This window comes from Myotis nattereri, assembly GCF_964212035.1.
Source record: "Myotis nattereri genome assembly, chromosome: 14".
Taxonomy (NCBI): domain Eukaryota; kingdom Metazoa; phylum Chordata; class Mammalia; order Chiroptera; family Vespertilionidae; genus Myotis; species Myotis nattereri.
This window is the reverse complement of record NC_138089.1, coordinates 26,696,173-26,723,655: the sequence shown is the minus strand read 5'-3', so window position 1 is coordinate 26,723,655 and position 27,483 is coordinate 26,696,173. Positions and strand designations below refer to the sequence as shown.

The 27,483-nt window shown below is 51.2% G+C and overlaps 1 protein-coding gene across 1 annotated transcript in view; it reads right to left on the bottom strand.

The window, feature by feature from the left end:
• Positions 1-23,738, bottom strand: part of SLC6A1 (solute carrier family 6 member 1) — a 44,147-nt gene extending 20,409 nt beyond the window's left edge. Inside the window, exon 1 of the mRNA XM_081105542.1 lies at positions 23,609-23,738. The gene's annotated coding sequence lies outside the window, so the exon portion shown is untranslated. The remainder of the gene's footprint in view (positions 1-23,608) is intronic.
• Between the last annotated feature and the right edge of the window lie 3,745 nt (positions 23,739-27,483).

The following is a 27,483-nucleotide window of genomic DNA, read 5'->3' as shown; positions in this document are numbered from 1 at the left end:
CCACGGAGGGGCTGCAGCTACTCAGGGTTCTGCTGGGAGCCAATGAATGCAGCTGGTATATTTCTGCACCTTCACCCTCCATCCACCCTTGCAGTTGCATGTTGTGGCGAGCCCCATGTTGTTGAAAACCATGTGTAACATGAGAGAGAACCCCTTGTTTTGTGCTACAGAAAACCAGGTTTCAAAACAAATTATTGAGTATGTATGTATGTTCCTATCTTTACCTCCCCTCCAAATCTGTTCGTTAAAAAAAACAACACTAGAAGATTTACCCTAATATGTTCTCAGTGATTAGTTTATAAGTTGTTTTTGCTTTTTTTGGAAGGCTTCTGGATTTCTAGAATTATTTTTTAAATTCTACAAAAATTTACAAATGGCCCTGGCCAGCATGGCTCAGTGGTTGGAGCGTCAACCTGCGTACCAAAGGGTCATGGGTTTGATTGCTGGTCAAGGGCACATACCTGGGTTTCAGGTTTGATCCCCAGCCGCCGTTGGGAGGTGTGCAAGAGCAACCAGTCCATGTTTCTCTCATATCGATATTTCTCTCTCTGCTCCCCCACCCTCCCTCCATTCCACTCTCTCTGAAAAAGCAATGGAAAAAATACCCCCGGGTGAGGATTAACTAACTAAATAAATATTTACAAATAAAATAAATTTCTATGAAAAAATTTTAAATTAATAAAAGCACACAGAATAAACTTATGGAACCCTAAGCGCAAAGAGGAGCACATGGAGCACTGGTCCGCGGACTCTCAGATGTAGGAGCCAAAGCAATGTGTGGCACGTGCCCCAACGGCTCCCCCCTCGCTCTGCCCTGCTGGACTCCCAGGTTTGCTGTGCACTCGCCTTCCGGCCCCTGGCATGCGGTCCCCATTACCAAACACCACTGTTTCTTTCTAGAGTTCGCGGAGAACCAGACCACCTTCGGACAATCCAAGCTTGACCGCCAACCCTGCTTCTTGTTCTCAAGGATGACCCACAGTCTGTCTCGATGCCCATCTAGGTCCTGGCCTGGGCATGGCACCATTAGAAGGAACCCTAGACTCAGGTAGGGTGACTGCCTGGCGTCAGGAATGGTAGGAGGGGGCGAGTCTGTGGTCTACCATAGTCTTGAGACATTCAGGGGAGAGAGCAGCCTCAGGAAAGTGGGGTCAGCCATCAACTCTGGAAACAGGGATATCCTTAACTGCCCCCAGGATCTACCCTTGTGCGCTCCAGCCGCCATGTTTGAAATGATGCCTTCACCTTGGACCAGGGCTGATCACCTGATCCTGGCTAGCCAATCAAAGCTCCTTCCCTGGGACTTTGGCATGGGACGGAGAAAGGCCAGTCTCTCCAGCGGTTTGTTAGCACTGAGGCAGCCAGCCCTCTTCTGACCACCTTGTACTCAGAGTAGCAGAGACAGTTGGTCTGAGGAGGAAAGAAAGCAGAGATGAAAAGCTGGAGAGGGAATCTTGAAGGCATGCTACTTTGTGGTTCCAGGCTTTCTTAAGACTGGCTACGGTCCTGTTCTTGGAATTTACAAAGCAATCCCACAGTCATAAAATAGACTCCCCATTGTTTTATTACATTGGGCTCAGGGGATTTCTGCTACAATCCCAAATCTCTGCCCACTACCTCTCACCACTTGACCAAGTTCTCAGGAATGCCTATGGCCTGTGGGAACCACTTCTGGACTGAACTTTGGATTTACTTGTTGTTATCATGGAGACTCAAACCAAACCCCAATATTTACTGGATCACCTGACACCATTCAGAGAAAGAGAGAGAGAGAGAGAGAGAGAGAGAGCGCGAGCGCGAGCGCCAGGTGAGCTCTAACTCACCCCCTGCAAGCAGGCAAAACAGCAGGGCATGTTATGGGGGTGGGGAGAGGGGTAAAGGGAGGACGGTTCAGTTCATCAGGAAGTTTATGCCATCGTCTTCTCCACGAGTAGAGCACCTCCTTGTGCCAAGCCTGGAGGGATCAGAGGCGGTGGCTGCTCTGAAGAACTCACCAGGAGGAAGTCATACGTGTGATCTCCAGAATATGGAAAAGTGTATTCAAACTTAGCCAAATGCCTATGATGCCCTATTAGGAGCCACATACGCATACGTGGAGTTTTCCTTTTAGAACACGTGCAATATATGAAGAAGATCAAAGACATGAAGCCACAAATGAATATAACTGATGCCTCTTTGAGGATTCAGATTGAGAAGACCCTTGGACTTGCACGACAGCAAGTCTACCCCATTGCTATCAGACCTCAGCTCTAACACTACACTTACTGGCGATGGGTGGGTTACTCCCCAGTCCAATCCTCATCTGTAAAGTGGGGGGATACTAGCAACACTTCTCATAGGTTCATGGTGAAGACTAAATGAGAGCATGCATATAAAGCGTGTGAAAGAATGCCTGGCTCAGAGTGAGGTACTATGAATCTCCACCATTATCATCATCGTCATTGTTACCATCTATGAATGGATTGTGATCTTAATCTGGTATTCACAACTTCCTGGAAGCTATGATAGTGATGATGATGATGATGATGATGATGATGATAGCTAACAAATACAGAGGTTTCATTATTCAGGCCCTTCAGCATCTTTCAGCGTTTTCAAAAGGCAGCCAGAAACCATCCTTTTTTAGTTGCGATGGGGAATACTAGCTAATAAAAATGTCAAGTCCTTTGCTTTGGTTCTTTTGATACCAATTCAAAGTGGTCTGGCTGATCACTTTGGGCCAGTCAGAAGCTGGAAGTGGTACATTTGTGTGTTTGGTTAAAATAATGAAAAAGAATTATTTTTTAATAAATAAAGTCTGGTAAGGGGGGAAAAACACGCAAACATCTAGTTAGATGGGAGTACAGGCTAAAGGGACCCCTGTCGGTGAAAGAGCCTGGGACCCAGTGCTCACATACAGCCGTTCCAGGAGCTGCTTTGCCCACACACTCCCGGGGAATGGCGGGGATTTTAATGCCCGACACCAGCTGGTTAGCCTGTCGCTCCCCTCATGAAAAACAGCACGCAGAAAACGCAGGCATGTGCAAATTCACAGCAAGGGAACCTGGCTGGCTGTCTTTCTAGAAAATTAATGACCTCTGAAGCAGAACTAACCTTTTACCACTGTTACCTCCTCCTTCCTGAAACAGACTCCTGTGCTTCGTGGGTGTCTGAGGGTGGCTCTGTGGGTCTGCTGCGTTGAGACCAGGGGCCTCCCTGCTCCCGAGTGCCAGTCTGAGGCCCGTCTTTACCTGCTGACCGAGTGGGTGCACGGAATGCCTCTCACCAGCTCATGATGTAGGGCAGTGATGGCAAACCTTTTGAGCTCGGCGTGTCAGCACTTTGAAAAACCCTAACTTAACTCTGGTGCCGTGTCTGTCACATATAGAAATTTTTTGATATTTGCAACCATAGTAAAACAAAGATTTATAGTTTTGATATTTATTTTAGATATTTAAATGCCATTTAACAAAGAAAAATCAACCCAAAAAATGAGTTCGCATGTCACCTCTGGCATGCATGTCATAGGTTTACCATCACTGATGTAGGGGGCATTCTTTCAAGGCCACCTGCCAGAGTCTTCCCGTTCTCCCTCATCAGGTGAACCAGAACCTAGTTCCACGATCCCCCAGCTCCTTAATTTGCCCTCATTAACTGAATCCCACCAAAGCAATGTTCAAAAGGGCACTGTTCATGTGAGACCACAAGCAGCAAGTTCTCTGTATTCTACTCATTCACTCCTTGATTTATTCAAATATTTACTGAGTACGTGCTATGTGCTGGGGCGGCAATGGAACAACTGTTTCAAGCGTTTTGTACACTGACCTACACCCTGGTCACCAGAGTCTGAATCAGTGAAGAGGGGCCAGCAGAAAGACTCAGTTTTGTAAATACTTACTGAGGGCCTTAGGTGTACATGGAGCTGAGCTGGACACTCAAGTTGGAAGAATTAATAAGATGAGGTCCCTGACCTTGACAAGGTCATAGCCTAGAAAGAGAAATATCTCTGCCTATGGCTAATCCTAATCATAAATACTACAGGAATGTACGAATAAGACACTGTAGGCCTAGGAGGAATAAGTTAATTCAACCAGAGATGGGAACATTTGAGCTGGGTTTTAAAGGTTGAATAGGTGTTCATCAGGCCCAAACAGAGGGAAGGCATCCCACATAGAGGGAAATGCATGAGCAAAAGTAAGGAGGTTTGAAGCTTGGAAGGTCAATTTGTGAAGGGCCTTGAAAGCCAGACTAAGGGCCTGAGGATAGGACGGGGTGAGAATGTGACCAGATTTGTAGAGAAGACAATTCATTCAGGGGAACTTTGGGAAGGAGTTGAAGAAAGAGACTCGAGGCTGGGAGGTGGTAAAAATGTCCCCATGATTCCCTATCTTTCCTCAATGTGCTCTCTGTGACCAAGTCCTACAGCCATTGATAAAAATGGGCCAAACCAAACAAGAAGAATTCTCCCGCCCATCCCTGGGTAAGGAGATGCCTTGTAAGAAAAAGAAAACACACGGAGTTTGGAAGCTCTAGATCCGAAGTGGCAATATGGGTCAAAATTCGCCCTTGGGCTTGTTTTATTTGGCCTGAACAAAATTTTCTTTCAGTTTGAATTAGGAGCCAGAAATCTGACTCTCTGAGATACAGCATTTCAAACAGAGAGACAGCCAGTGCAAAGGCCCCAAGGCAGGAATAAGCTTGGCATGTCTGAGAGACAGCATGGAGGCCAGGGTGGCTCCAGTCCAATGCAGCAAGGAACAGAGCTACTCGGAGGCGGGCAGGGGCCAGATCACACAAGGTCTGAGACCCTGGCAAGGGGTTCAGATTTTATTCTAAATGGTATGGGAGAAAGTGGAGGGTTTAAGCAGTGGGGGTGATCTCACTCTGCTGCCCAGAAGAGGCTGCAGAAGGGCAAGGGTGGGAGCAGGGAGGCTCACGAACAGGCCCAGAGTCCAGGCAAGAGATGCTGGTGACTGAAAGGTGGCAGCTAGGGCAGAGGTGGTAAGGAGTGGCGCTGGGGATCTATTCTGGAGGTGGGGCCGGCAGGCCTTGCTGGTGGATTGGCAGTCAACAGCCCAGCCCTGGGCCAGATGGCAGGCTGGGGGGAGGGGAGCATGTGGCAGCCAGTTGGACAATCTGCCTCTGTCCCATTGCATCAGAGGGACAGGAGGCTGTGTGGGGTGGGGACTTAGGCAGAGGCCAAAAGGCCAAGGCCAGAGTCTCAGGACGGCTATTGTCCAGGGCCAGGACTGGGCCCAGAACCCACAGAGCTAGTGAGGTGCCATGCAGAGCCAGGGGGGCAGGAGAGCAGCGGCCTGGGAGTAGGGCCCCTACTCCCTCCAGGACGCTGTGCACATTCCTGCTTCGTTTTGCTCCTGTTCTGTTCTGTAATTACAGAAATTAACAGCGATTCGCTTCAGACTGCAATTATTCTACTCGCTTTTCCTTCTTTTTGAAACTACGGTTCAGGAAAAAAATTAATATTGGGTTTGGCTTCACTCCAAGAGGAAACAGAATGCAGTTTATTCTCTGCTTTAGGGGGAAATGCTAGGCTTAATCAATTGGAGATGTTATCAAGCATCTGCTGTGCACCCAGGCCCATGCCAGCTCCTATCAAAGGAGAGGAGCCAGCCTTTATTGAGTACCTACTGTGGCCAGGCATTCCACAGGTTCTATAACATCCACTCCTCATTCCATCTCTGTAAGCTGAAAGCAAAGTCACCCTTTTGACAGATAAGGAAGTTGAGGTTTGCCAGCCTGGGGCTGTTAGTCTCAAATTGCTTAGTAATTCAGGGCCTTGTTACTCAACATGTGGTTCTCTGAGGAGCAGTACTGGCATCACCAAGGAGCCTGTTAGAAATGCAGAATCTTGGGCCCCCCTCCAGACCATGGCATCAGAAGCTGCATTTTAACTGGATCCCAGGGATTCGGGTGCACATGGCAGCTGCAGAAGCTGTAGGGTAGGGATGACCCTGACTATTGGACAAAGCTTGATTCAGGGGCTGGATATTTACCTTGCTTGAGTCTCAGTTTCCTCATCTGTAAATATGAACCCGGATACTTTGATGGGAATGCTGTGAAACTCTGAGGCGAGGTAATGCATGGAAAGAAGGGGGAAAGCAGAGAGCCTGGGGCACAGGAAGTGCTCAGTAAATAGCAGCTTAGAGGGCCATTCAAAGAGACGAATGGCCACGGAAGTGCTTTGTAACTCAGAAAACGCTGTAAGAATGTGAGGACCAATTAATGACTGATGATCAGGAGCAGAAGGTTGGAGGGAGGTGGGAATTGTGCCCGGTGGCTGGCAGGTGCTGCGGGCAGCCTTTGTCACGCAATGCTCCCAAGGTCAGGAAAAGCTCCCTGGAGAAGGTGCTCTGATGGGGAAGGGGCAGCTGGACAGGGCCTCCAAGCCTCAGGCCCCAGAGGCTTGAGCCCAGTCTGGTGGTAAGGAGTCAGTCTTTGTCAGAGTGCAAGCTGCAAGCAAAACGGACAGGTGCAGGCTTGGATGGTAGGCTCTGATCCTTGGACCCTCAACCCGTAGGAATTATGAGGCCTCCTTTCTGGCCCATGCCACACCTGTACACCTGGTCTGCACTAGCAGTGTACAAATGAAGAAAAAGGCCCTGACAGGGCCGGTGGCTGGCTCAAGGTCACACAGCACAGAAGTGGTATGATCCTTACAAGCCTTCACCACCCCAACTCTTGGCCCATCTCACTTACTCAAGAGATGAAGGAAAGCAGCTTCACATCTTGGTGCAAACCCTTGAGCCGCCTCAAGGCACCTGAGGTAATTTGCAGACCCGGATACATTTCTCAAAAGCATTTATTGAATGCCTGCTCTTCACAACATCCCAGTGTGACTTTCAAGGAAGGTACTTATTTTCTCTAGTGTTTGTTTCTCATCTGGAAATGGGGCCAACAGTGAGCACTTCACACAGTGGGAGGCCTGGATTTGAATGTCCTAGCACTGTGCCCAGCCCTGTAAGTGCTAAATGCAACGAAGCTAAAAAGATTAGTCCTATTTTGCAAATGATGGTACTGAGGCTCAGAGAGGACAGATGAGCTGCCCAAGGTCCTACAGGATTTAACCCTGGCCCCTCTGAATCACAGTCCAGTGGTATCTGCTCACCCAGCAGGTGCCTCCCAGGCACCGGCCTGTGTGAAATTCTCTGAAGCCTTAGATGTGGCCTGATGACCTACCTGAGCCTGCCAGCTGGGCTCTGGGTGGGGAGGAATGTGACTACATGGAGATGAGTTCACCTGGCATCACAGCCCTATGACAGTCGAGAGAACGGAGGCTCCCATCCTTCCCCTCTGCTCGCAGCCTCTGAGAGCCTGGAAGTCTGGTTTTCTGGGCGCCTCCAAAACCAGAATGTACAAGGCTACAGGACACCCTACACCAACAACCAGAGTGACGAAAATTAGCTTTGTAACTGCTAGAGAGCTTAATAGAGCCACGCAAAGGTTAAATGAACTCCAGGCGTCATTGTTCTCTTTCTTTGTGGTTGCACACAAAACAAAAGCAAACACTAAAGCTAAACAAAATCCCCAACTTTTCATTAACAAAGAGGGGAAGAAAGGGAGAGCTCAGAGTGTAGGAAGGAAGTGAGCTGCACACTGCTAGCAGGGCCTCTAAATGGGTATTAACTTGCTATTACCCACCCCTATTTTACTTATGGATAAACTACGGCACGGAAAGGTAAACTGACTTGCCAAAGGCCTCCCAGCTCAGAACGAGGAGGATTAGACTTGAACCCAGGCAGCTGGGCTCCTGTGCCCCTGCTCTTATCCACTCTATTCTGCTGTCTCTAGTGGGGGTGCCTGTGGAAGCCCCAAGCCCCACCTCTGGTATGTGTAAGGTGGCTAGTTTCCGGCAGGCAACTCCTTCCAAGACAAACCTCTACAGGATAGGCCTGCTGCTCTTTTTAAGAAGCCCAAGAGAGGCTGCTGGCACTAGGAAAGTGAGCTCTGGCTCCAGGAAAGGCCCAGGGTCCTTTTGGGCAAATTCTGCAGGTATCCTGGTAGCCAACGAGAGGTCACATGGAATCCAGGCTGAGCAGCTTTCACCAGGCCCCCGAGGCTGGCAGCTCTAACTAGAGCCTCCCAGGAGGCAGCCAGCCCCAAGGGGTGGCAATCCCCTCTGGGAGGCCCCGCTCTGCTCCAACTGCAAGCATTGCCTACACCTGAAGCAGCCCAGAGGTGTGGCCTTAGGACCCGTCTGCAGGGAGAGGGCCTTTCCGGGACTAATGGGAGGGGAGAAAGCGCAGACACAGTTTGAATTCCTCCATCCATACTTAACTAGCTGTGTGATCCTGAGCCAGGCCCTTTCCCTCTCTGTGCCTGGGTTTCCTCCCCTGTGCAAGTAGAAGAGTTGGACTCTGACTTCTAGTGTGTCTTCTGACTTCCAACCTCATTCTCACCTCATCCTGCTCGTCTCGCTCACACAATCTGTGGTTTGCAAACATCTGTTCTGGCTCTTAATTGTCTGCAATGTCTGACTGAGCACCTTGCTTTGTCATGGCAATTTTCAATCCAATCCACATCGACTGTGCACCTCCAGGGAGCTAGGGCCCACGCTGGTTGCAGGGAGATATGAGCCCTCAGGACAGCTGGGGGATGGGCCATGAAACCAACGTCCACATGGTGAGTTCTGCAGCCCTAAGAAGGAGGGAATGGCACCCTGTCAATGGGGCCTCGGTTTAGGCAAACACCTGGGAGAGGGTAGCATTTGGGCTGGTGGAAAGGGGACAGAAGAGAGACATATTTTTATAATCACAGCTACCGAAGCAGGACTGGAATTCTTGACTAACCGCTTCTGGTCCATTCCAGGCAGAGAGAACAGGACAAAATGCATCCTGTAATTTGAGATGGTGAGGTGCCTGGCTTGGTTGGCTAGAATCTGGGGTGATTTAGGGATCATGGCTGGGGAGATGGCCAGTAGCAGTAAAAGGCTTTGAATGCAGGAAAGGGGGCGGGCGTTGTATCCTGTGATAGAAGAATGATTGTACGGGCCATTTATTAAGTGATTATTATGTGTAGTGCATCCATGGTTGATCGCATTTAACTCTCACAGAACTCCACTGCACAGATGTGGGAAATGGGGCTCAAGAAATAAAGCGATTCGCCCAGGTTCCAGGTCCAGGAGGCAGCAGCTTGATTCCAAGCCCATTGCCCCTTCCCCGATGTGAGTATTGGGGGAGCCTTATAGATGGGAAGATTTCCTTGGATGATGATTTGGCAAGGGCCTGGCAACTGTGTGGGTAAGTGGGAGGGGGTGGGAGAACAGTGCTTGAGCTGGGACCATGGTGGGGGCAATGGGGAAGGCCTGGTCACTCTATACAACTTGGCTTCTCTCCTTACTCACAGCTAATCCTTCTGTCCTATCTCCCCACCTACACTGTCTCCTCTGTACGAATAGCACCTGGGCCTTCAACTGCTTCTGCTTCCCCCCAGCAGCTCAGTGCGAGATACAAACATGCTCTCCTGAATTCCCCCCTCTGGGGCAGTGACCTATCTTGGAGAAGGAGGCACCATCTCGGAAGCAGTGCTGGGCTGGCAAGTGTTTAACCACGAGCTCTCATGAAAGCAAACAAAAGGCCGGATTTGGGGTGGCTGCTGACTCCTCTGGTGTGAATGCTCCCTTCACAGATGGGTGCCAGGTACCATCTCAAGGTCACAGGATTGTGAAGAGATGCCCACACTCTGCGAGTGGGCTCTTGATTGCTTCCCGTGAGGAGAGCTCCAGAAACCAGCTCCTGGGCTGGCACCAGTGCAGACGTGGCAGCTCTTGAGGGTGCAGCTGGAGGGAGGGATTCAGAGCCCTTACGTGGATGCTGAGGAGTGGGGAGGGGTGGGAGAGAGTAAGGTGTGAAGGAGGAGGGGAAAAGCGCGTGAAGACAGAGAAGGCGAGAGGAAGACAGTAGCAGTGACAGGGGAAAGGGCACAGGAGGAACACAGGTACTCTGTGATCTCAGTGAACCTTTGGGAGACCCCCACGAGGTAGGGGGTCTACATTTAGCAATAAGAAACCTGTGGTTGGAAGAGCCCAAGGTCACAAGTAGTTGAGGAGCTGAAATTGAATCCCAGGCTGAAGGGCCTCCCCACTGACTTCCTTCAGTTGGTTCTAGTGGGACTTCAGTGGGGCCGCCATCAGTCTCGGCCTTCCAAGGAGGGCCCGAGGCACTGAGAACGTTCCCCGAGCCAGGCCCAATGGAACCGTGGGTTCTCAGCCTTTGGGCCCTCAGAGTCCTGTTCCAGGCTGCTTCTTTCTTCCCACCTTCCTTTGGCCTGTGTGGGGAATGGTTGAGTGTTTCCAATCTAGGGGATGCCTCTGAAAAGGCCCTTGGCTCAACAGGCCAGAAAGGATTCATTCAGATCAGAAAACAAAAATGACATGATGACCACCAGGCAATTTTTGCCTTTTACGAAACACTTATAAGAAAACCAGGGGGTTAAATAACAGTCCTCTTTCGTCCAAGATATTGAAAGGCTCTGAAGGGCATTGGGATAAAGGCCCATTAAGATCCCAGATTTGGGAAAAAGAAAAAACTCAATGCTGCAGGGACGAGCTGAACTCAATGGCGATCTCTAATAAATCACACACAGACACACAGCCCCCGGGGAAAGCTGACTCAGTGACACAGATAGCACTTCGACGATGGTGGCCCTTCACATCTCCACAGCTCCTCACCAAGCGTCCACACCTGGACTCCATTTCCTCCTCTCAACAACTCTGCCGGCTTTATCAGCCCCATTCTAGAGGTGAACACACTGAAGCCCCAAAAGATAAACTGTCTGAACCAAGATCACACAAAGTCACAATAAGAACTACCAGGGCCCTGGCCGGTTTGGCTCGGTGGATGGAGCGTTGGCCTGCGGACTGAAGGGTCGCAGGTTCAGTTCTGGCCAAGGGCATATGCCTGGGTTGCGGGCTTGATCCCCAGTGGGGGACATGCGGGAGGTAGCCTATCGATGATTCTCTCTCATCATTGATGTTTCTATCTCTCTATCTCTCTCCCTTCCTCTCTGAGATCAGTGAAAGTATATATATATATATATTTTTTTTTTTAAAAAAAAGAACTACCAGGGATCTCAAACTAATGGCCTTCGGGCCACACGGGTCCCACATGTGTTTGGTTGAGTGGCATCAGCCTAGAAATGTAAAATGTGAATTTTCATGCTTTGTGGGCACGTGCTTTCCCATTTCCTACAAGTCCCACCATGACTGTCACCCTGTCCCTGACCTCTTTCCTCATTTCTCTGACCTGCCTGGCCCTCAGTGGCCTTTGAGTCTGCAGTCCTAATACACATGGTGCAATCTAGTCACTCCAGAGCGCTCTCTAAGTGGTAGAAGTGGGACCAGGTTAGTGTGGACCCTTCCCTAGGGGATACGCAAATATCTCGGTGGGGGTGATGTTTATAAAATCACACTCAGTATTAAAATTTTGTATTTGGGAAACAACAAACCCTACTGTTATCTTCACATAAACTCAGTTGGATTAAAAAAAAAATGTGGAGAGAACTGCTTTAGGATCATTTGCAAGAATAAAGAGGGTGTGTATTTTCAGTCGATTAAGGGTCAGATTCCAGGGTCTCAAATATTTCCCATAAGAGAAAGCTGATTTTCTTTTTTAAAACACTTGAATGGATGCTCACTTCAGCCAATGCATCTGTTCTTGCTTCATTCACTTGGCTTTCAGACAGAATCTTTAGAGTATGAATACCCCCTTCTTTGTAAAGTGAAACATCCCATGTAGCATGAATAAACGACCCATTTGGGAAAATGGGATTTTTTTATTTTTTTTTTACTGAGCAAATATTCCTAAGTTCCATGCACAAGAAACAATTTCAAGGGGTATTCAGAGATTTATTTTTCGTGAGTCATGTCAGAGGCAGGCAGAACAAGGCAGTGGTTAAAGGCACTGGCCTGAGGGAAAGAAAACATGGTTTTGCGTCTTAGCCCCGGTGTTGTGTGACTGAAGGCTGGTCACCAACCTCTCTGAGACGAAGGTGATGATATCTACATTAGGGCTGCCGTGAGGACTGAATGGGAGGATACGTAGTGTTAGTAGAGGGCCTGGTACATGCTTGGGACCTGGTAGATATTATAAGAAGTCACCTGATTAGGTCTAGTATTATTTGTTTTCTTTTTCTTTTTCTTTTTTTTATGGCTGTGGGAAAAAGTCCTGGGTAGAATGTCATCATTATCTTAACCTATAAGGCAATCAATGCCAGGGAATGGCGGGAACTACTGGGAGATACCGACCAAGTCAAATCCTCAGAGCACACTGTTCATTAAATGTAATCCCCAAAGTGGACATGCGCACCTACTCAGTAATTAGCACATCCACTCAAATCCTGGTTAAATGTCAACTGTCTTCATTGGTCCCCGGCCCCTCGCTTGCCTGCGCCGATGGACCCATCGGAATCTGAGGTCTCGGGCTCATTGCTTCGCACCCTGTCATCCAGCCCCAGGGTGGGCAGTGCACCAATGGCCCTCCCGCTCCGGGAATACAGAAACAGGCTGCTATCTCTGGGGGTGGACTGGCCCAGAGAGGTTTGTGGAAACAAACAAAATGGTTGCTTTCCTCCAAGTAATCAGGACCCCAGCTCTCACTGTTGCTCTCACTGAAATAGCCAAATGCTTGAGTCCAGCACCCTCTTTCTGCATCCAAAATGGAATGGGGTTGCCTGCCAGCTGTACTACCCTGGTGCCAGCATGCAAATGATGAACTTGGGGTTTCTCAGGGTGTTAACCCCGTGCTCTCCAATCCCTGATTAGGAAAGTCAATATACTGTGCCAGTTGCGCAGGAGAGAAATGAAGAGTGTGGATGAGAGTGTTTCTTTTCCAAAGGGTTTGCAGCGTGGAGTCATTGAGATAACCAGCATAGAGAAAACACAACTTCCCCTCGTGTGGTTCACACCTAGGCTTTTAAGGACAGTGCATGGGTAGGGAGGGGCATCGATCATATTTTCCAAATGCAAAATATTTGTGCATATTTTTTGGTGACGGGGAGCTGTCCATTCTGATATTCACCAGCCTGGAATGAAGAGCCTGTTACTTATCATTCTTATACTTACTTTAGCCATCTTTCAACCCCACAAATCAGAAGCAATGCATGGTTGAGAGCGGCCGGATCGGACCCTTCTCCTAGCCTCTCCTCTCTGGTTAATAATAATAGCGACTACTGATTGAGCTATGCCCAAAAGTGGGGCTTGATGCTCTGCCTAGCTTATCTTAGTTGGTCTCACAACAACCAACTTAGTTGGTCTGTTATAATCTCCATTTTGCAGATGAGGACACTGAGGCTCAGAGAGGTGAAGTGACTTGCCCAGGGTCACACAGCTAGGGAGTGGGAGGAAGGGCTTTGACTTTGGCACCAAAGCTGAGGTTTGGCACTACCTTGCAGTCATCACAGCTCTCCCTCTACCCAATTTGCAGATGTGCAAACTGAGGCTCAGAAAGGGTAAAGGGGTTGTCCATGGTTGCCTGGCCACCCAGAAAGGCCGGATTGGCGGTGCCTAGAGAAGAGAGTCGGTCCATCACATCTCCACGAGCACTCTCCTTAACAGCCTTTAGAGGGGCCTGGGTGCTCTTACTGCAAGGCTCAGAGCTGGCCCCCTTCTGGGACCTTAAACCACTAACTGCTCTCTCTGTCAGTGTCCCCTTCCAGCCTTTTCCTCCCCAACCCCAGGAAGTAGTTTGGGGTTTAAGTCCCAGCTTCACCTTTGGCCTGCTTGTGTGACCTGGGGGACGAGCCATTTAACCTCTCTTCCCTTCACTTTGTGCCTCCATGAAGAAGCGAAGGTGATTATCCTTTCTGCCAAGGTCATAGGAAGGATGGAACTAGACAAAGCCCCGCTAGCCCCGAGCATCCTTTATGGGGAATCTCAAACCCTAGCCACAGTCCCCTCTGCTTTCTCGCTCGCTCCAGCAGCTCCCGAATCAGCATTCAACACACATCACTCTGCCTTGTACAACGCCATTATCTCCCGAGGACACAGGCTCCGTTGCCACAGCAACCAGAGTCCTTCCACCAACTCTATTTAATAATTTCTCAACAGCGGAGCTGGGCTGGCCTGGAGCAGGGGAGAGCACTGGGTTAGGCGTTAGAAGCTATGGGTCATGGTGCCTGTGGGCCTAGGTCTTCTCTCTGGGTCTCGGTTTACCCATCCATAATGCAGAGGTGTCTGAAATGGGGGGGTTTTGTGGCTTTCTCTGGTCGAGAAAAACCTGAGAAATAGCTTTTGAGCTCCAGGAAGTGTGTGTGTGCTGGGGGGAGCTAGAGCTACTGAAGAGGGGTTGAAGGTTTAGGGGCATTTAAAGTCCGCAAGAAGAACCAGAAGCTGCCTTTGGTGACTGCATTCTCTCCTTCTGCTGACTTGCCTCCATAATGTCACTGGTCAGACACTACGCAATCTCTGTTCAGGGCTGCAGTTGGTTAGGAGACATGTTTTTTCTTGCAGTCATCGCAGCACTCACTCTACCCAATTTGCAGATGTGCAAACGGAGGCTCAGAAAGGGCCAAGGGGTTGTCCATGGTTGCCTGGCCACCCAGAATGGCCGGATTGGGGGTGCCTAGAGAAGAGAGTCGGTCCCCTACCCTGTCCCTCTGCCCCACTCAGTCCACGGCTGATCTTGCTCTGGCTCCCACCTGGGTGGCCTCTGGCTCTCACTTAAGGAGCCACACAATCAAAAGCAAAAGGTAAGTACCTACTATGTGTCCTCCACTATGCTGGCCACTGGAGACACAGAAACCTGGCATTCCCACTCTGAGGAAATTTATGGCTTTGACGGTGAGTAGCTCTTCAAAGCAGAAACACCTGGTTTACCTGATTTACAGTAGGGCCTGGTACACAGTAAGAGCTCAAAGTTTTATTTAGTCCAGTTGTTTGCCCACATCAGTTCCTGAAGGTAACTTGGCTAGATCCCCCCAGGGGTCTCTAAGAAAACCTCCCCGAGTAGCCATCTGTGGCTCCAGCTCCAAGGAGCCGCTGCAGACTCTGTGCTGGGAACGAGGCTGATGTGGATGAGGCTTTGTGACTCTTGTCCGGCTCCAAGGTCGGGGAGGAGGTGGTTCTGCCTTGGCCCAGGATGACGGCGCAGCTTATAGGCACAGCCAGTGTAGCCCAGCGGTGCTACTTAACTCTTCTGGGTTGGCATTCTCATTTAATAGCCATGGCATAATTAACAGTGCCACATCTGCTCTGGCAGTACTGGCATTCACTGCCATTTGAGACAGGGCTCTTATCTTCCCGGTCATTAGTCTCAGGAGGCTATTATGGGGGGAATGGAAGGGGAAGTGGGGTGTGCAGCCTCCCTTCCTCGCCTGGGCACCAGGAACAGCCCATCGTCCTATCCAGTCCAAACCTCTTGGCTTTATGGACAGAGAACGCGAAGCCCAGAGAGGGGAAGGACCCTGCCCACGGTCCCCAGCAGGCTCGAGGCCAGCAGACTGGGGGCTGCTCTCCGCTTCTTTCTTGGGTCTGCAAGCCCAGACCTTGGGGTCCCGCAGACCTGGATGTGTGTCCCAGCTCCGCCGCATGAAACAACCGCACGAGCTCAGTGGGCCTGTTTCCTTACTGAGGATCCCGGGACGTGGCTGGTGAAGTGCTCCACTCAGGTCCTGGCTGGTGTGGCTCAGCTGGTTGGAGCATCACCCTGTGCACCAAAAGGTGGCAGGTTCGATTCCTGGTCAGGGCACATACCCAGGTTTCAGATTCGATCCTTAGTTGGGGTGCATGTGGGAGGCAACTGGTCAATGTTTCTCCCTCACACTGAGGTCTCTTCTCTCTTTCTCTTTCCCCTTTTCGCTCCCCCTTTCCCTCCCTCTCCTTTCCCCCCTCTCTAAAATCAATGGAAGCATGTTCTTGGTGAAGATTAAAAAAAGTGCTCCACTCAGTGCCTGGCTCACAATCAGAACTCAAAACTGGGGCTTGTATGTATCTGATTATTTGGGGTCACCATGCTGAACCAGCCTGTTAAAGGTGTACATGTAAGACATGCACTTAAATGCCATCTTCACAGAATCCTCTCCAGTAAGCCTACTTCTTCCCCATCCCCAAGTCCACTTCTGTTTTTTAATCATAGGTTTTTTAATCTGTTTTTGACCTCAAGCTCTGGAAACATCCCACATGGGAGCAAAGGGGTTCGGGCTGCAGCAAGGCTGAAGCACAGGACGGAGCACAGACAGAGCATGGGGAGCCAGTGGCCTTTGTTCTGGGCACCTCGGAGCTCGAGGTTCCACCTCCTTGGCCTCAGGGTGGTCCTCCTGCTGATGGGGACAGTAGCAGGGACAGTAGCACCTGTTCCCTAGCATCGTTCTCACCAGCCTCAGGCAGCCCCGGACTGGTGCCCAGGAGGCTCTCCATAGTTGGTGGTTGGGGCCGGCTGGCCACAGAGACACAGCAAACCCTTGGGTGTCCCTGTCTCCCCCAACACCCCAGAGGTAAGCTCCTAGAATTTGTGATACTTCACAATCTTCAGCATGGATAGCATTTCAAGGCCAAGGGGAAGGTGCAATCACTGCCAGGCTGCGTGGTTTCCATTCCATACTTCCTCCCTTCCCTACCATCTTGTCTGGACATGGCTCAGCACCACACAGCCCATTCCTCTAGGGCCCTGGTCAGCAAACTGCGGCTCGCGAGCCACATGCGGCTTGTTGGCCCCTTGAGTGTGGCTCTTCCACAAAATACCGACTTCTGTGCATGGGCCATAAAGTTTCAATCACACTGTACGTGCGCGCCTGCACGTGGTATTTTGTGGAAGAGCCACACTCAAGGGGCCAAAGAGCCATATGTGGCTCGCGAGCCGCAGTTTGCTGGCCACTGCTCTAAGGCAGTGGTTCTCAACCTTGGCGGCACATTAGAATGTTTTAAAATCCTGATTTCTGGGCCCCATCCTCCGGAAATTCTGTTTCTTTGTTATGGGGTGGGGCCACAACATTAGTAACAAAGAAACACAGAATTTCCGGAGGATGAGGCCCAGAAATCAGGATTTTAAAAAGATTCCCAGATGATTCTAATGTGCAGCCAAGGTTGAGAACCACTGCTCTAGGGGGTCCCAAATGTTCTGAGGCTCATGTCTGAACACTTCCCCACACCTTCCTGGTTATCAAGGCCCTTAGATCCTTCTAGACCAATAGTTCTCAACCTTCCTAATGCCGTGAACCTTTAATACAGTTCCTCATGTTGTGGTGACCCCCAATTTCACTGTTACAGATTGAACATAATTAAAGCATAGTGATTAATCACAAAAACAACATGTAATTATATGTGTTTTCCGATGGTCTTAGGTGACCCCTGTGAAAGGGTCGTTCGACCCTCAAAGGGGTCGCGACCCACAGGTTGAGAACTGCTGTTCTAGACAATCTTGTGGAGTCCCTAGCGTTCATTTTCACTCAAACACATCTAGATAAGCACAGCTGTGCACTCACATGTGTGCCTGAGAAAATCATCCCTTCCTTGCCCCCTAAGTCCTGCCACCAGTGGGGGCTCCCTGACCAAATGAGTACACTTCAGACCCCATCCAGCCAGAGCTCAGGTAAGATGCCATAGCTCTTTTCTCCTAAACCTCATGGCTGTGTCTCCCCACACTATTCTGCATCTCCATCACTTTGTGCTCTGCCTCCTAGAGATCCAATCTTGTCTGGGCACCTTCTCAAGGGGGCACCTTCTCAAGGGGCTACCTGGTGAGTCTCGATTTGGGTTTTGTAAAGGTGCTTCCTACCAGCTGGAAACCAGAGGTCTGTGGTAACAGTGTTCTGGCAGATATCTTGAGTCTCAGTTTCCCCATCCCAAAAGATGGAGATAATGGTAATAAATTATTTTCACTTGGAGCTCCCAGGATCATTGCATGCTTCAGTGGAGAAGTACTCAATGGAATCCTACATAAATGTTAAGTGTGAATGTACTCAGGTGGTATGCAGAGAGTCAAAGTCATTCTGATTTGAGCTTTATGAGAAAACTGGCTTTTAAAAAATTGTATATTTTTATTTGAGAGAAGATTCTGCTCCAGGATATCAAGGACCATATTTTCTTCCCCTAGAATACTTCACACAGGATCAAAAGAAAGAACGACTACATGAGCTTTTTCTTTTCTTTTTTTTCTTTTGGGGCACACTGTAAAGTGCTGTTCTGATGTCCAGGAATCTATCTATCTATATAAAACCCTAATATGCAAATAGACTGAACAGTGGAACAACTGAACAACCGGTTGCTATGATGTGCGCTGACCACCAGGGGGCGCGCACAGAACAACGCGGGTGTCAGCAGCAGAGCGTGGAACGTGATGGGCATCGGCCACAGCGGGATAGTGAACAGTTGAGCGGGGGGTGCCAGACTAAGGCGGGGCACCAGTCACTGTTATCGGGGCGAGCCCCTGGTGGTTATTGAAAAGTCTTTGTTCCCATGCGCCGTGGTCCTGCCCAGCACTCACACCTGCTGCCGGTGCCCGACGCTGGCCCCAATCGCTTGGCGCTGTCAGCAGGTGCGAATACCTGCTGTTGGCGCCAGCTCAAATAGCTCCACGCCATCAGCGGGTGCGAGTGGGGCTGGTGACATCAGCATATGGGAGCAGAGGCAGCTGGCACAGAGCTGCCAGCACAGAGGACCAGGGGGCCCGCGGAAGGCGCCAGGCAGGGGTGTGAAGGATGGGCCAAGACCCAACCCTGTGTCCACTGCAGTCTCGCGGCCCACGGTTCCTTTCAAGGTGCACGAATTTGTGCACTGGCCCCTTGCGCGCGCGTGTATATATATATATAAAAGGCTAAGCAACCATCTGACCATCTGACCAGTTGGTAGGTATGACATGCACTGACCCCCAGGGGGCAGACACTCAACAGGAGCTGCGGTGACTTGGCAGCAGTGGTTCTTGAGTGACGCACCCAGAACCAGAGAGGAAGGAGCACAATTCCACCTTCAGCCAGGTGTGGGTTATGTTGTTGCTGGGGCATGGTCGGCCCCGAATCTGGTTTACTGCTGACCTGTGGTGACACAGATGCCCTCTGAGCCACAGTGCCGCTGCAGGTGCAGCCAGCCAAGGAGAGATCATGGGAGGTTGGCTCCAGAGAGTGCCTGGCCCCTCTCGCCCAGTCCTGCCCCGCTGGCCACCTTCTAATTAATTTCCTTTCAATGTGCATGAATCCGTGCACTGGGCCACTAGTATTGTTATAAGTACTAAGTGCCAGCAAATGGCAATACTGATACCTAATATTATTGCTCACTTCCTGGTGGATGCTGCCCTCTCCCTGCACAGAACCTCCTTACCAAACAATTAAGGCCAGGAAAGCAACCTGCTGTCAATGTCTTTCTGGGCATCTTTGACCTTGAATGTCCCTCTGGCTAGAGCTCAGTTATCTCAAGAGCTGGCATGTGACACTGATCTTGCAGACACTATGCATTTGACAGGTGGGCAGAGCCGCAGGTCACTGTCCGAGGCAGCTTCCTCCAGCCTGGCCTGTTTGCCAGGATCTTGTCCAGCCCTGGGAGCTGGGGACCCCTTTTGCCAAGGGTCAAGCCCAAGAGGGCCCCTGGACCCCAAATGTGGCTCGTTCCACCTGGCCGCACACCCCCTGCTTTCAGAGCACCACAGCCAATCGTTCTGCAAGACCTGGCCTCCTTGTAATTTCCAATTTGTGAGAAATGTAAAAATAGAAGGCCATTCGCTGCAGGCAGCTTGCATCAAATCGGATGCCACTTTCGTGTCATGTCCGATCACGGTAAACAGAGCTGATGGCTTTGTCGGCCATTCTCAGTGGCTTCCAGATCAGCGAGAGGCTGATGACAAATTGGGCGACACCTAAGAATGAAGGAAAGATGGCTGGGTGCATAATGTCAACACCAGCTTTAAATGAATTTAAAGTCTAGGTTACAAATATGTTGTAATAGGCTGGGCACCTGAGTGCGAATTCCAGTTCTGCAACTTAGCAGCTGACGGAAGCTGGGCACAAATCCATCATCTCTGGGCCTCAGCTTCCCCGATGATTAAACAGTGGCTGTCAAGCCATCAGCCTCTCAGAGCTGCGGGAAAACTCCACTGACAGAAAGGGAACGGGGAAATGCTTTCTAACTGTGCAGCTTCTTGAATGGGGAGTTGTGGTCCGTGCTAAGTGACAAAACCAGGGGCTTTTATGTGGTGGTTGAGCTGGGGCTCCAGGGCCATTTAGAAGCCCAGTGAGGCTACAGCAAGCACCCTAACCTCTCTCTTATCTGTTTCTTCATCTGTACAGGGGCAATTCTACTATATGCCTCATAGGGTTTTGTGAAAATTAAATGCAGTAACATAAGTACACAGTACACAGCACATCCCTTGGCAGGTCATCAACTGTTAGTTATTACTGTCATCTATATTGTCATTGGAAAAATATTGAGTGGGATTTTTTCTTCTGTTGATGACTGAATCCCAAGCCTGTGCTGAAATATCACAGCTTGCATTCACACCTACCGTCTATGCCAGGCAACCCTTGTCTCCGCAGTGAGCTGGCTTCCCACTCACTCCCACGTCCCCATCCCCTCCTCCTGAAGGCTCCGGGTGAGCTCGGAGGGAACATGCTGGAGCACATTTCCTGGAAAGCCTTCTTTTTGGGTCCATGATCTGGCCTCCTACCCTTTTCCCCTCTCAAGTACCACTCTTTCCCCTCCAGCTACCAGTGACCTTCAGAGAATGGGGGAAAGGTGACAAAAAAGGCTGCCGACATGGGGCTCATGTGAGGAGCTAGAGCCGAGGAATACTGCGGGGCAATGGACAGACGTCTGATGATCGATCTCCTCCTTCCTGAGAAGGCTGCTCTTTGCAACTGGAGTCAATTCAAGGTTGTTTTCATTGTGCCAATGGCTGTGTTCAGCCTACCATTCTCTGGGCACAGAGAAGCTGGGGTGAATTGAAGAGGCAGTTCTGATGCAGGCAAAGACAGGCCTGAAGCTAGGCACACCTCAGGCGAGGTGACAGGGACAGGCTTGGGCATCCCACCTGCTCCCAAGGACAAAGGGGATGTATGTTGGGATATGGGGCGCTAAAGGCGGCAAGCAAGGCTTAATAGATAGGGGTTGACACTCAGCCTGTGATGCACACACAAGCAACAGAGGGGAGAAAAGATGTGTCCAAATTCCAAGTGGTTTGGGTCATCGCTATCTTCAGGGTTAGGAAGTGTCTCTATGAGATGGTGAGAAGCCGCTTGCCACTTAGGCTTTATTTAATGTTGCTCTTAGGATAAGCCGGGAAGGTAGAGGAGCAGCTTGATGGCAGGCCTAAGGGGCCTCACTGTCAATCATCGAATCCCGACCATCACCTAACCACATCACTTTAGGGAAGTGAACACCTAGGCCTAGAGACTCAGCAGTGAGGCAAGTTTTGGCTGGGAAATTAGAAGAGCAGGGTTCAAATCCCTGCCCCAACCCCTTCGAGCTGTGTGACCTTGGGCAAGTCACTCCCCCCCTCTGAACTAGTTTCCTCACCTCTGCAGGGGAGAATGAGAACTGGACCTGCTGCACACGGTTATTGTAGGAATTACAAGCTGGGCACACTGGGAGCTCCATTTCTTCCTTTCAGCAGGGACGAGAACTTCCTCAAGGTCACCTGGCCAGAAAATGGCAGCACCCCAGCTCAAAGCCAACCCATCCAGGGCTCATTCCTGGTTGCGGTCTCCGAAGCTACCTTTTTATAGCCTTCCTGGCTCCGTGACACTGGACCATGCTGTAGGTAGGTCCATGCTAGTGCTGTCATCACCTTCCATCCATGCTGGCTTTATTCTAAGACACGTGCTGAGTGCCAGCTGTGTGCTGGGCCATGCATAAACACATCCATAGCCTCGGAGCTCCTGGTTGCCAGGCATGTGCCATCCGGGGAGCAACAGAGCTGCTGCGCTCCTCTCAGCTCGGATGGACTTGGTTTTGTCTTTGTCATCACCCTCTGAGCTGCCTACTCCTTGGCCTCTAGAAGCCCCTCCCAGCCCCACCAGGAGTTCCCAAGGGACCTACTTCTCACCCAGCTTCCAACCCTGGCAGGGAGAGTCACACATCGGAAGGGACGGCTCCTGCTTTCTCTCCCAAGCAGCTGCCCCTCTCCTGTGTGGTTCTTAGGGATCGCCTCACTCTCCGGATGCCCCGCCACACAAGCCAAGCTGTGTGTCCCGCTGAACTCACTGTTTGTCCTTCAAGGGCTGGCTACTGAGCCAGTGCTTGGCTGGAGAGAGAGCGCTTCCTTTGTTTGCTGCCGGCCTTACAATTTATTTCTGAGGCTAAGAGGAGGCTCAGCCATTTTGCCCTGGTTGCTCTGGGAAAAGGCCCCTCCCCCTCCTTGCTCCAAAGAGAGAGACAGAGGGTGCAAGAAGCCTTAGTCCCACTGACCTCCTTCGTTCTGGAATTTGGGAGTTGGGGTAGTCTTTTCAGACTCTATTATGAATACATTTTCCCCAAAGTTCCCGAAGACAAACGCTAGGCAATACCTAGCACCCAACAACTGCACTCTCACCAAGCACCCACCTTGTGTCACAGAAAAATGGTCAGTTCCCAAGTCTATTCACAGAGTCTGACAGTCTCTGATGCTGAGGGTGTCACCAAAGCCCAAAGCCAAGCCGTTTATTCAGCGCCTCCCCCCAGTGCGGATGAGGCTGAGTTTCCTAAGAGAGGACAGTGAAGCACCAGCTTCCCATTAGGAAGACACCGGGTGTTATGTGGTGTTTTAAAATCCAATTTTCTCGTTGGGGTTCACATCTATTTTGGGAGGATACGAGCTCAGACCCTCAGTGGGGGCTGGCGAGTCTGGGTCCCTTGTCTGAAGGCCAAGCCAAGCTGTAACAGGGCGTCTGTGGTTGCCACTGTGAGGATGGGGGCGCATGGAGACCTGACGGCCTTTGCCTAGGGGTAGCCCCAGCAGGCAGTCGCTTCTTTCCCCCACCCTCAGGGAGTAAACGCCAGGGCGCATGGCAAGGTTAGAGCAGCCCCGCGGTGGCAAGGGGACACAGTTCTCTAAACCTGGGCTGGAGCCGCCTCACCCCACACCCCCAGGGGTAAGGAGTGGGGGGAGCAGCAGAGCTTGTGCGCGCTCAGCCCAGGCTGCGGGGTGCTTTTTAGCCAGCATTTCCTGAGAGCTGGAGCTGCCCCGGGGTTGGAAGGAGGTGTCCCAACCCCAAGTTGCTGGCCTCCTTAGCCCTTGGAGAAAAAATGAGGGGCATGGATTTCTCTCTACGCAGCTGACCCTGGGCCCGAAAAGTGGCGCCCGGTCCCCCAAGCATTCACTCTCGGGTCCCCCACTATCCCCTGTCCCCTAGGAAATGGACGCGACGCTTCGAAGGCTCCAGCAGAGTCCAACACCAGCCCGGGAGTCCCAGGGGCCCCAGACAAGAAAAAGGCATGTGATTCCCGTGACCCGCCCGCGAGCCCTCCCCCTCCCACTCCCCGCGGCCTCCGAGCCTCCCGGGGGGCGGGCGGGGGGGGGGGGTGGTGGGGAAGGACAGTAGGTGCATCGACGGGCAGAGCGGCGGCGCCCTGGCTTGCTCCTGTGGCCCGAGGCAAGGTGCGGGGGTTGGCATCTCCGGTGCCCGCCCACCCCGTCGGGCCCGCAGCGGCGGCTCGGGGCGACCGGCCGTCCAGGTCTCTGCGCCCCGCGCCCCGACGCCGGCCGTCCGTTCCTACCTGCGGCCCGGGCTGCGCTGCCCGCGGCGGGCGCTGCGCTGGCAGCTCGGCCACGCCGGTGAGCTCCGGCTCCGGCCGCGCTGCGCTCCCGTATCCGCGCCTCCTCGGCTCCGCGCAGCTGGCCCGCAACCTCGCCGCTCGCTGGGTCTTTCGAGGGCGGGCGGAGGAACGCGGGGAAGCGGGGGGTGGGGGAGCGCGGCGCGGGGCGGGAAACGTGGGAGGGGGCGGGGCCGCCGCGCAGGGGCCCGCCCACCCGGGGAGGGGCTTGGCCCGCCCTCCGCCCCCACCCCGTCCACCTCCCCACGGCCCCCTTCCCCCTGGCCCGGCTGCGGGCCGCCCTCTGGCTGCCTCCGCGACGCATCTGTCAGCAGCCTTCGCCCTTTCCTCCCCGCTTCTCCCCTTCCTTTCCTCTCCATCCGACCGCTTTCTCCCATTTCCCCCTCCATTTCTCCCCTCAACCTCGCCCCTGCTTCTCCCCTCTTTTTCTTTGCTCTCTCCTCTCCCCACTTCCTCTCTGCTGTCTGGCTGGCTCCCCTCTCTCTCCCTCCTCTCACTCTTCCCTTCTCCTCCAGTCTGTTGCCCTCTTCCCTACTTTGGCTTTGGGGTCCTCAGCCTGTCTTGATCGCAGTCTCCAGTCCTTTTCAACATGGATTGCTCTCTTGGGTTTTCTCTTTCCACCTTGCAGGGCTGCTTCTGTCGGTCTGTCCTTTTTGCTTCTCTTTCTCTGGGCCCCTGGCTTCTGTAGGTTACAGGGCCCTCAGTATGGGTGTGGGGTGGGCTCCTGCCCGTTCTCTGCCTCCCCTTATCTCCCCCCACCCCCCAACAGCCTTCCCTGTTACAAGGGGAACCCAGCTTCTGATCTGGAGTTGACAGCCTCTTGGGACCAGGCTGGGTGTGTACATGTGGTAGGGAGCGGAAGGTTGGAAGGATGCCCTGTCTGCTGCTGCCAGGGGTTGGTCATGGAGACACAAATGGCTATGTGTGTGGATGGACAGATGGATAAACAGATGACAGAAAAGGAAAACACAGCCTGGGAAAAACACCCAGGGATGACGGCAGAATCCTGGGACACTCTCCTCTTTCTAGTCCTTGAGGTTTGACGGATTGCCCCAGAGAAGCCTTCCTCCCAGCCAATCCCAGGCTAGTGCCTGAGGACTCCTTCCCTTCCCTTTGCCAAGTCCTAACCACTTCTTCCTTCCACAGGTGGGGCCATGACTGCATTTCCCTCCGGGTCTCCTAAGGACTCCTTCTCTCCAGCCTGGATCTACTCTTCATCTCTTCTCTCTGCCCCCAGGGCTGGCATTTGCTGATTGGCTTCCCATCCCCCCACCTTGCCCCACACTCTGCTCATCCAGCCTGGGATCCCACAACACACAATGCTCCCCCGTCTTCTCTTGTCTCTTTCCCTACACTCTTAACCACGCACATGAAATCTTCATGTCTTTCTTGACCCATCCATTCCATCCCCATCACAGGTCACCAGGTCCCTGGTGACCTCTGCCAGTTCTTCACATAAATATGTGTTGAGCTCCATCTACTTGCCAGGCACTGTCCTAGGCTATGGAGACACATTAGTGGACAAGACAGACAGTCCACTGACCTCAAGGTGGCCCTGGACCAACATGGAAGACAGGCTTTTTTTATTGATTTTTTTTACCGACAGGAAGGGAGAGGGATAGAGAGTTAGAAACAGTGATGAGAGAGGAACATCAATCAGCTGCCTCCTGCACACCCCCTACTGGGGATGTGCCCACAACCATGGTACATGCCCTTGACCAGAATCGTACCTGGGACTCTTCAGTCTGCAGGCCAACGCTTTATCCACTGAGCCAAACCGGTTAGGGCTGGAAGACAGGCTTTTGTCAAATAATCACACAAGCCCAGAGTGACAAGATCTGCCAGGAGCACACATTTCAGGAGCTCCCTATTCAATTTGGGGTGGTCAGGGGAGGTTTCTTCAAGGAAGTACCATTTGAGCCATTTGTGGTCCAAAGGATGAATAGGAACCCTCTGAATGGAGATGTCGGGCACAGCTTTGAGCAAGGGTATGAAGTTAACAATGATGGAAGCTATTTTTGCTTGCCTGATATCCAATTCAACTTCTTTAAGTGATAGCACCTCAATTTTAATTTAGGGAACTTCCCCTCTTTCACTCAAATTTATATGTTTGGGTGGGGTTCCTTCCTTCCAGAGGTGGGTGGGCACGTGACCTAGGCACAGCCAGAGCACATTACCATGACCTTAGTTGGTATGTGACATATGCTGGGTCAGTGAGAGCTCTCCCTGGGAGTTTTGCTAAAATTATCATCAAACAGAAGCTTCATCTCTGCCTTGGTTCCTCAGCCTGCAGCTGCTAGCAGCTGTCTTTGTCACATCTTGAGCAGACCTACCTGAGAATGAAGCCAACATAGAGGAAGGCAGACCTAAGAGATGGGGTAGACTAAGGCCTGATGACTATTGTTTGATTCCCTGGATTCAGCCATGCCTGAAGGCATTCCAGTTATGTAAATGTCATTAAGTTTCTTTTTGTCACTTATGCAAGTCTGAATTCATTTTATGTGGCTTAAAACCAAAAATAGTCCTGATGAATCCAATACTGGATTAAGAAATATGAAGGATTAGTGAGATAAAGGAATAATAATAACCATTGCCATCCGCCTTCCCACCTTCAGATTTCCTGAGCAGCTTCACACACACACAATTTGTCTCTTTTTTTCTGTCTTCCTGATCACAAATTAATTCCCCTCTATTTTCATTGCTCTAAATGTGTTTTGCCTACATATGAAAGCAAACTCTGGCTGTCAGGTCAATTTCATAGGCTGACTATTTGATGCTGGAATTATCTCCACTAGATTCTCTGCTCCCTGCCCACTCCCCCATGACTGTCCAGTATCTGTCTGCACATCTCCAGTGATGGGGACTTCATTATCCTACCAGGCAAATAGTTTCAACCAACCAACTCTTACACTGGTTGAGTTCTTAGATAAGGCGCACTATCCTATGGAAGTTGAGGTGGCTGCATGCAAGGCTTTTGTGCCCTTCCCAAAAACCCAGGTTAAGGTCTTCCAGAGCAGCGGTCGCCAGGCTTGCGGACCTCGCGGACCACCGGTTGGTTAATGCTGTTCCAGAGAACTCACATGCATTTTCCATAGACTAGAGTGATGGGTTCTCTTAAGCAGGGCTCCTAAAATACGGGCTGACGGCCGTTGGTGGTAACTAAGATGATTTTCAGTGTAGTCGAAAAACTTGGGACGCAAAAGCTCTTTCATATTCATCTTTCTGTAACATCCTTGTGATTTCTGTCCATGAGCAAGTCTCAGGACTTCTGTAGCTGGTTTGCAAATGACTAAAAGCTTGAGTAGCCTAATGTAGAGGAGCATTTCACCCATGTGCTTATTCACCCGACACATGTTTATTGAGTATCTCTGAGCTTGAGGCACAGGGAAGTCTAGGCAAAGAGATAACACAGTTGATAGGAGATTCCACTAGAGAGAGCAGGGCCTGAGCATGGAATTAGACTTGACTTGGCGAGGGGGGCGGGGGGGGGGGTGGCGGGGGCACTGGAGAGGCATTGAGTGCTGGAGCATAAGCGTGAAGTAGGGTTTAAGAGAGCTGAGGTGCATTAAAGGAGAGAAAACTGGAAGCCAGGAGACCAGCAGGGGCAGTTAAATATTGTAAATGTGACATGAGAAGGGCTGGCACCAAGCAGAGTCCCCAGCACACAGTAGGCACTCAGTAAATGGTTGAATGATGGTTGTTATATTTTGTTATAGTCCTCTCCTCTTCTTGACTTGGGGCAATTCATTGAGTCATAGATTTACAGCGTGTCAGACTGGAAAAGGCCCTTAGCTATTACCTAATCGAATTATTTTATT